Source organism: Ursus maritimus, unplaced genomic scaffold, assembly GCF_017311325.1.
Source record: "Ursus maritimus isolate PB19 unplaced genomic scaffold, ASM1731132v1 scaffold_23, whole genome shotgun sequence".
Lineage (NCBI taxonomy): Eukaryota > Metazoa > Chordata > Mammalia > Carnivora > Ursidae > Ursus > Ursus maritimus.
Window position 1 is genome coordinate 37,736,134 of NW_024424786.1, and position 10,245 is coordinate 37,746,378.

Sequence of the window (10,245 nt, forward strand, 5' to 3'; positions counted from 1 at the left end):
TGAATCTGTACATGTGTTAAAATTTAAATTGTACACCCAGAGAAAAAGTCAATTTTAGCAGTGCCTGGGTGGCTCAGTCGGTTGAGTGTCTGCCTTTAGCTCGGGTCATGGTCTCAGGGTCCTGGGATCAAGCCCCACATCAGGTTCCCTGCTCAGCGGCGAGTCTGCGTCTCCCCCTCCCTCTGTGATCTCTCTCGCTTTCACTCTCTCAAATAAATAAATCAAATCTTTTTTTAAAAAAAGTCAGTTTTACTGTAGTGACAATCTTTCAAATAAGAAAAAGTTGATGATTGGGGGCGCCTGGGTGGCACAGCGGTTAAGCATCTGCCTTCAGCTCAGGGCGTGATCCCGGCGTTATGGGATCGAGCCCCACATCAGGCTCTTCTGCTATGAGCCTGCTTCTTCTTCTCCCACTCCCCCTGCTTGTGTTCCCTCTCTCGCTGGCTGTCTCTATCTCTGTCGAATAAATAAATAAAATCTTTAAAAAAATAAAAAAGAAAAAAAAAGTTGACGATGATCATATGCCTGACATTTGCTTCCTACGGACCCGCCTCTGGGCCAAGTGCGGCAGCTCCATTATTTCGTTCGTTTGGCTCAACAAGCCACTTGCTCATGGTCACGTGGTAAGTGTGGCAGAGCAGAGACTTGAACCCATGTCTGTCCGACTCAAGAGCCTGGTGGAAAACAAAGGCACAAGAAACTAATTTCCTTACTACCTGCAGCCCACTGACAAGTCCTGGAGGCAGGCAGAGTGACCTTCCTGTAGGGACTCAAGGGCCTGATGTTGACACTTTCCTAAGGGCAAGAGGCAATCTCAGCAACCCTGTCAGTCTACTTTAACAATATAAAAATTCCTTTGGAAACTTGCTTTATCTCTACCCCCACCCCTGCAAGTAGCCTTGGCGATCATCCCCCAAGGATGTGACCCATCGATCTACATCTGAAAGGTCTCACTGAGTAAGGGACAGGTGGGGCTGGGTAGGGAGGGATAGTAGGGGGCTTGGGATCAGGCTCATAGAATTCGCAGAAATGCTGAGGCCGTGAGGAAACCAGAGATAAGGGAACAAACCAGACCACCCCTGCCCTGGGCGTCTGAGGCGGGGGTTTTTTAATGGCAGTCACAGTGCGACCAGACCCCAAAGAAGAAGTAAGCCATTCAAGATGTTATCACCAGTCCTTCCTCAAACCGAGACATCCCAAGAATGTTAAGGCCACAGGCACTGCGGTCAGTTCTAAATAAAAGACCGTCAATGGAGGCGTTGGCAACCAGCTCGGGACCCCTCCCACTGCTGAGAGCTTTCTCTGAATCCTTGCTTAGCCAAACTTTCTGGCTTTACTCACTCTCCTTTGTCTGGAAGATTCTTTCTTCGACTCCGTGAGACAAGAACCTCGCTTTCCTGCTTCATAACCATTGTGCCTCATTTGAGGGGGGGGGGCAGGAGTGGGAGATGATCACAGGGGGTGAAGACCAGGCTTGGAGAGGGTTCTCTTCTAATGGGGGGAAACTATCAGGGAGGTGGGGGAGGGTTGGCCCCAGTTATAGAAGGGGCCACAGGGTTGAATTTACACCCACCTGCTTAAGATAACTCTTTGAGACCCCACCCCACTTTGCCAGGTTTCCCTCGGGGTTGGGGTTGGGGGCTGGGTAGCTGAGTGGAACCACTGTCCACTGGAAGGCTCCCTCACGCTGAAGGAAGAAACGTGGCTGGACACGGAACATTCTGGTAAGAGGAAACCAGAAGCCGAAGAGCGAGGTTGGAGAGAGCAGCGTCTATTCAGCCAACTGAACGTGTCAGTGTCTCCGGACAGCCGAGCATTAACGCTTCGGAACAGCACATGGGAGCTGAGCCTTGTGGGGGGAGCGCAGAGCACGCAGGGACGCCAAGCAGACTTTATCTTAAGGGCAGTGGGCAGGCAGGGGTGGCGGGGGTGGTGACATTTAGAAGGATTACTCGAGACTGGCAGACGGCATCGATTGTATCCAGGTCATATCCAGGTGTGAGGTGAGTGGCCGGGGGTCTGAAGGTATCTAGGGGGTATGGACAGGCCTGGCCCGCGAATCAGATGGGAGGGGCAGGAAGGGAGAGAACTCACAGAGGTCCGACTCAATAAAGATGCTTTTTCTTGAGATGGAGACACAGGAAGAGGTGGGGTTGTGAGCAGGAGTTTGCTTGTGGAAAGATTCTATTTTAGGTGCTCCCGGGTCGTCGTCGGAGTGCAGATGTCCTGTCGGTGGTTAATTGCGACATTCTGGAGCTCAGGGAGTGCTGACCTGCTGGGCGGGCTTGGGGGCCACCGGCCTATGAATGGGTCTAAGAAGGCTTAGAAGTGCACAGCCTGACCAGGAAAAACTGGGAAGAGAGGCATGAAGAAGGACCAAGGCCGAACCCCAGGGCCGTCACATCTACACTCAGTCATTCACACATCACCCTCACGTATTTGCTGTGTTAGGACGCTTCTTCTATTGTCTTCTATTAAGTAGAAAGTTCTTCAAGTTCTCTCATTTTCAACGTAATGGATTTATTTCAAAGGAAAATTTACATAATGCGTGAAAAATCAACATCGTAGCCATGAATAATAACGTAATGATGATAAACGTAAATACAAGGAAACAGAGCAATACTGCGCGGTTCCAGCTAGAGAAAAGGAAGATGCCAGCATTCATCCTGTGTTCAAGACAGAGCCGCCTCCAGCTGCGACTTGGTCCCCCGAAGAAGCCAGGATTGGGAGAAAATCGAAATGGAAAGAACTTTCTTGGTGACACCTGTGTCAGCTCTTTTGCACCAGCGGGAGCCCTGCCCTTTGTTTCAGGGAGGGGCCCTCCATCTTTTTCCGTAAAGGACCAAAGAGTCACTATTTTCGACCCACGAGGGCCACTTATATCCCTGCCGCATATCCCTCCCTTTCCTGGGCCTTTGCTTGCAGTCCTTTCCAACCGTTCTTTGCAGAGGTGGGATAAAACAGGCCCAGGGCTGGGTTTGGCCCTTGGGCTGTGGTTTGCCACCCCCTGATTTAAAGGATGGAGAGAAGAAGGGCAGACCCCAAAAGAGACGGTGCCACAAGCGAGTTCCTAGGCATGCAACTCCTGACCACAAATCAGCGTCCTGACCCCAGCCACGCACGACCCTTCTCTGTCTCTGTTTTTAGGCTCCCATACAGGGTAATCCCTTATACCTCCTGAGTCTTGCGGGAGATTTGGCCACACCTCCTTTGCCGATGTTGGCACAGGATTGGAGACCCTCAGAACGCATTGTTCAGGGGCCACTCTGGGGCTAAGTCAGCGGTTCAGCACCAACACCCCCCTCTTCTGATGTCACTCCTTGCTTACTTCCTTCCCTTCAGGGCCTCTCTGTGCCTCGGACGAAGGCCTCAATGTTCCTCCCTCCCTCACTGAAGATTAGCCACACTGAGGTCACCTCCAATGACCTCCCCTCACTGTGGCTGCGGGCAAGTCCCCTCCCCCACCTCGGGCTTGGGTGGGTCTTCTTTCCATCTGAGGTGGAAGTAATGTTCTAGGTCTTCCAGGGCAAGGCCCTCAGAAGCCCCACAGGTTCTCATGGAAATTGTCTTTGGACATTTATTTAGGGGGAAGCCAGTTCCCTTGAAAGAAGTTTGACAATCCCAAGACCACCATGTTGTAAGGACGCCCAAGCTAGTCAAGTAGAGAGAACCCACGGAAAAAGAGATGCTTGGCACCCCACCTGTCCCAGCCCAGGAGCCAGACATTTAAGTAGAGAAACCTACAGATGGGCTCCTGCCCTCACTGCAACCTCATGAGACCCCCAGTAAGAGGAGTCCCACTGAGCCCAGTTGACTCCTAGACCAAGAGAGATAATAATAAATAATCGTTTTAAGCCACTACATTTTGGGGTGGTTTTTTTACACAGGAATAAACTTCTGGAACACCACCTGAAAGTGAGGCCGCAATCCAGGGAGTTTTCTGTCACACTGAAGCACAAGATTTAAACTCTCTTCTCCAGTCCAAACAGGAAGAATTTTCCTCAGCTTTCCTAGTCAACCTCTGGTCCCCTTACCAGAAAATTGTATAAATTTTGCCCCCAAGTCTAGTTGCTCAGTCTTGAGCAACAGGAGCTGGTCAGTCGTGGCAGGCATTTTGGTTGGCAAACTGAGTCATTCCCAAAACCCTTCTTCTGTCTTCCTCTCATTGCAAAGCCTGGGATGGGCAGATACACCCTTTCTGGCTTTGCTGTAGAAGGCTTTATAATCCCTCTGACCAATGTTGTGAAGAAAGTTCAGCTGTTGGGTTCTTGAAAACAGTCTTTGCTTGCTGATAAGGAAGAAACTCTGCCTGGTATCACCCCTGTTTCCTGCTTCTGAGCATGTGTAAAAATGTGGTATATGGGGCTGCTGCAACCATCTTGACACCATGAGGAGAAAGCTAAGAGAACCAGAAAGACCATGGAGAAAAATAAACAACTATTTCTTTAAGACATTGTTGGTCAGGGTTTACTATTATTATTATTATTATTATTGGCTGAATACTTTTCTAACTGTGGCATCAATCATGTCCACTTTAGGGATGCCTGGGTGGCTCAGTCAGTTTAGCGTCTGCCTTTGGCTCAGGTCATGATCCCGGGGTCCTGGGATCAAGTCTCATGTAGGGCTCCCTGCTCAGCAGGGAGCCTGCTTCTCCCTCTGCCTGCCGCTCTCCCTGCTCACGCTCTCTCTCTCTGACAAATAAATAAATAAAATCTTAGGGAAAAAAATCATGTCCACTCTAGAGACAAAAGTTCTCATTTTTCCCTATGAAGAGGGCCTCCCTTTCCAGTCTTCCACGATGAGCCAAATTTTGGTCTCCAGCGACCAGAGATTTAGGTGGAGGGAGAAGGAAGGTCCCATGACCTGGGGCTTGAGCTGGAGATTGGTGGGCAAGGTTCTGGCAGTGAAGTCTCGGGGTACAGTTGTTGTGTATTCTCCCCACTACAGAGCCTAAGGACTTTCCCTAGCTTTAGAGTCCTGAGTATTTGAGGAATCAAAGATGCCACCCCTGAACTGAGCACCTAGGAGCTCCCCCTGATACTGGTGCTGGGCAGGGGCAGCGGCAGGCCATGGACACAGCTGTGGAGAATAAATCAAATAGAGACTGGGCCGCAGTCCCAGCTCTGCCACTAACCGTCTGTGTGTCCCTGTATCTCACCCAACTCCTTGAGGGCAAGTGCTCTGAGCCTTCATCTTTGAATAGGACACCCTGTGTTCACAGGGAACGGGCTAGCCTCAGGTCCCTGGTCTCAGAGCCTCTTCTCAGAAACACAAGTAATCCTGGGTAGTGAGGGGCCCACAGCCAGCAGTTAGCAATGCCATTCCGAGAGCCTCCCTCTTTACAGGTCCTTGGGAAGGGGAACTTGAGACCCTGGAGCGCTGAGAGCAGCTCCAAGTCACACGGTTTCCCTAGCGCCAGGTGCAGTGGGAGGCAGGGGGCAGGAGGGAGGCGGAGATGAATCAGGGGAAATCCCACCTGAGCAATGCCGAATAGAGAAAGGATCCAAGTTCCTAAACTCATTGATCTGCCATCAGCCCCCTCCAGCTTGCTTCCTGCTGCTGGGACAGAGAGGTGGGTGGGTGCCAGGCTACACAGCGGTATGGGGGATCCCAGAAACCTGGGAGTCCCGGCCTCTGGAAAGTTTGGGTTTTTTCCCAGGTTCCCAGGGAGGGTGAGCTGCTGGGAAGTTCCCACCACACGTTGTGCCTCTGGCTTTCCTGGAACCTTCTGTAGAGTCAGCCAAAAAAGGGTTCTGCCCACAGGCCCCTGGAGCTACAAATCTTCTCCTTCTCGCGCCCAGGGAAGACTGTTCCACCTCTCCCCTGGGGGAACGCCCTCAATTATAATAATAACAGAAGTATGATCGTTGCCGTGGGCGTGCTTTTTGGGTTCCACGCAATGTTTTCATACCTTATCTCAGTCAGTTCTCTGAACAAGTCTGCCAAGTGTTCTGTCGGCTTTGCAGATTAGGAAACAGGAGCAAAGAGGCTGAGTGATCTCCCAGGAGTCACACCAGTCCAGGAGTGATAAGATCACAGTTTCCGCTCAGGCTTATTGACCTCACCCCCTCCTTCAGCCTGGCTTTCCCCATCACCTGGAGCATGGTACACAGGGCCGCGTGGGGTCTGGTCCCCTCCGGCTCTCATCTCCTTCTAATGCTTTAGCCACGACACATCCCCCAGACCACCGCCTGCAAGAGCTGTTGCCTCAGCCCAGGAAGTCCTTGTCTCCATTCCCAGCCCTGGACACACACACACTTCTCCCTATTCTTCTTGGCTAATTCCTGTCAGGGCCTTCAGGCTCAGTTCCTTCCCATGGGCTTGCGTCTTAGGTGAGGGTTAAGTTGCAAAGTCGGTGCCAGGGTGAAGAGCTACACGGGAGGCCATCATACCAGTCCTCCAGGAGCCCCCCCAGCCAGGGCTCCCCCGCAGCGCAACTGATCGCCCCCTGTTGAGCATCAGGAGAGGGGGTTCCTTGCATTTAGGGGCCATGTTATGCGTCAGAGTGATCCTTTGCATGGTGGCACATTCTCCCTGAGTAAATGCGGATTCACACCTCGAGTCTCACCCCCACACTGGCCCTGCTGCTCTCTGTGTGGGGTGGTGGCCTGTGTTGGGGGCGTGGGGTCACGGAAGCTTCCTGCAGCTGATTCCCATGGTGTCACATTATACGTGCTGTGAGCTCAGCAAAAAGACACCAAAAATAGAAAGCTGTGACTGCAGATGCTAATGCCAAATTTAAGAAAATGCCTGAATTCTCTTGAAGAGAGGAGATGTGTGGGGAGAGCTGTGCTGGGGCTTCTACTGAATCTGCAATATTTTGTTCTAATATTTTAGTACTTGAAAAGTAAGAGCTACATATGGTATAAAGTTGAGGCGGGTGGTAGGTACGCCGATCTCTAGCACATCATTGCCTGTCCTTTCCTGTAAGCTGGCAGTATTTCATAATTAACACTATCTGCCATGTTGGTCCTTCTGGGGGGCATTGGGGTAGGGTGGATAAGGGCCCCCAAAGATATTCAGGTCCTTATCCCAGGACCTGTGAGTATGTTACCTTACACAGCAAAAGGGACCTTGCAGATATGATTAAGGTGAGGATTTTGTGACAGAGGCTTATCTGGGAGGGTCAGATGTAATCACAAAGGTCATTATAAGAGAGGGGCAGTTGCAGAAAATCAAGAGTGAGGAGATGTGAAGACAGAAGCATGAACTGGAATGATGTGGTTACAGGTCAAGGAATGTGGGCAGCCCCTATGAACTAGAAAAGTCAAAGAGCTGATTCTCCCTGAGAGTCTCCAGAAGGAACATGGCCCTGTTGACACCTTTCTAGCTCCTGTAGGACTCGTTTTAGACTTGACCTCCAGCACTGCAAGATAATAAACTTGTGCTGTTCAAAGCCACTAAGGTTATGGCAATTTGTCACAACAATGTACATTTGGATGGTCAACGACTACACCAATGGGTGGTGATGCAATTTCTCGAAGTGGGAACAAAAGGGCCAGGGGAGGCATCCCTCCAACCCAGGATGGCACTGCTGGGAGTCCTGAGTCCTGTGTCCCCAGCCCTATGCTTTCGCTAGAATCCAGTCAACTCTAATTTCAGCAGGAGAGCAAGGATGCAAACGGTTTGTGGAACCAAGAGCCCTGACCTGCTTGGCCAACATCAAGACTCTATCATGGCCTCAAATACCCAGTTCTTCCTGAGGTCCTTGTGCCAAGATACAGAATACCCCTGGTCTCAGGTTTAACTGCCTAGGGCTTCTCTTCTGGGTTTTGAAAAAAAAAAAAAAAGACTGATTTTTCTAGCAGGTGGACACCCAAGTGCTTCTAATCCCTCACCCCACCCCCTCAACTTCCATGTTCTTCTGCGGCTCTGGAGTCACTGGGCAGGTGGCTTCTGACCTCCAAGCCAATTCAATCATTCTTGGTGAGCACCCAAGATGCAACGGTGCTGAGTTCTGGCGGTGGGACGGATGGGGTCCTTCTGGAGATGCCCTGCCCCACTCACCTTAGGAGTTTACCATCTCATAGGGTAAACTGTGACACAGACCTGGACAGTCACAGAGGAAGGCACATATGACTGGCAGGAGGGAGGGCTCTGAGATCCCCCACTTACTGATTCACCTAATTGTTAGGGCTCCAAACTCATTGCCCATCTGCCCACCTAGACTCTAAACTCTGAAAATGGGGTCCTTTATCCTAAGGAGCAAAGAATCCTACTAGAGAGACAAAAACACAGAAAAATAAAAAATTCACTAGCAATAGCCGGTAGTATTGGTGAGGATGTGAGTGCCCTCATCTTGTCAGGACAGCTCTGGGGACTCAGGGAGGCAAGAGTAGTGAAGGCTCTTCAGGGGAGATGGGACCCCAATTGGGTCCTGAAGACCCTCAGAACTTGTGGTGGGAAAGGCACGGAGGCATTCTCAGCCTTGGGAATGCGGTCAGAAATTTGAAGGGAGGGATGCCTGGGTGGCTCAGGTGGTTAAGCGTCTGCCTTCGGCTCAGGTCATGATCCAAGGGTCCTGGGATGAGTCCCGCATCGGGCTCCCTGCTCAGTGGAGAGCCTGCTTCTCCCTCTGCCTCTGCCTCTCCCCGTGCTTGTTCTCTCTCTGACAAATAAATAAATAAAATCTTAAGAAAAAAAAATTTGAAGGGAAAGGGACAGAATGAACAAAGGAGTGAAGGCGCCGATAGCAAAAGGTGTTCCCAGTTGAGTTGGTCAGGAGGGGCCGGCGTGAGCCGCTGGGAGGCTGGGTACTGTGGGAGGGAGGGGACATCACCTATGCTCATTAAATGAAACCCACGTCAGACCCAAGTGCACCTTGCGTGCATCAGTGCCTCCCCAGTACCTGTTCAACCTTCCCCGGTGAGTCCGTCAGGGCGGCGCGCAGCAGGAATTCAGGTGTTCCAGAGCTTTGGGCAGGGCCGGTGGCCTGAGCAAACAGGCTAAGGAGGAAATCTCGGAGAGGGAGGGACAGTCTTATAATCCAGTGTGCTCAAAGACGTGGGGGCAGGGTAACGTATTGAAGTGATCAAGGTTAACTGGAAGAATTTGGTAAAGGAGCCTATTCCCAGGAATAATGAGGGACACCAACGAGGATTCATGGCCAATCACCTTCCCTGGAGAAGGGCAATCAATCAGGAAGCAGCCAGAATATTTTGTTGCTCACATTCAAATCTGGCCAAAGGACAATGCAGAGCCACTGTTACCCAGCCAGAGGGGGTCCTCCGGACAGTCGGTAGGGAGAAGATAAAGCAGGGGGGCTGCCCCATAGTGGCTGAGTCTGCATGGAGGATGGGGGACTCAGGAGGCAGTGGGGACCGGGAGGGAAGGAGGTGACGTGACATTGCACAGAACCAGCTCCGATCTGGGCTTAAGACGAAATGTTAGAGAAAAAACAAGGGTGAAGAAAGGACCTGTGGATCCGATGCCATTGGAACACAAGAGAGAAAGGGGTAGAGAGAAGAGATGAGAGCTGCAGGCCAGCGAGCTTGGGGGAGCCACGAGGATAATGTGCAGTAACCAAGAAGGGGTAAAAAACAAGATGATCCTGCAGACAGCAAAGGCTCTGAGAACAATAGGTCATGGGAAAGAACAAAGACCCCAGAGCAGTCAAACTGTAGGATTCGGTTACACAAAGGGGACTAAGAGCGTCTGCCAAACACAGTGACAAGCGCCCCGCTGTCTGGCCGGGCTGGGAAGCTGGGCTCCATAGAAAGTGTGGGCATACGGCAGCCTTCAGCATTGGGTGGGCTTTCTTTGCAGAGTGAGACGCACACAGTCTTGCACCCCAGTGGGAATGACTGTAAGTCCTCATCCAGGCCATTCGGGGTGCTGGAATGTTCTACGGCAGCGTTGCTATGACAACGTTCAAAATTAAAGTCAGAGCCTAGCTCCGTTGCCAGCATTTTATAGTTTCTGATAGTTCTGTGTGACCTGGATGGGAAGGTAGGGTACCTCACAAGGGACAGTATGACACAGTGGTTGAAGTGCAGGCTCTATGCTCCGATGGCCTGGGTTCATATCCCTGCTTTGCTCCTTTCTAGCAGTGAGAACGTTGGCCTTGATGTTATGATCTGCAAAATGTGTGTAATGACAATACCCACCTGACAGGGTTGTTGTTGTGATAGTGAATGAGTGCACACGTGTGAAGTGCTTCATACAATGATATGTTAGTAATTAGGATTTATTAGTGTTCACAAGCCCAAAATACCAAGATAGGAAGTAGGAGGCCCTAAATTGTGG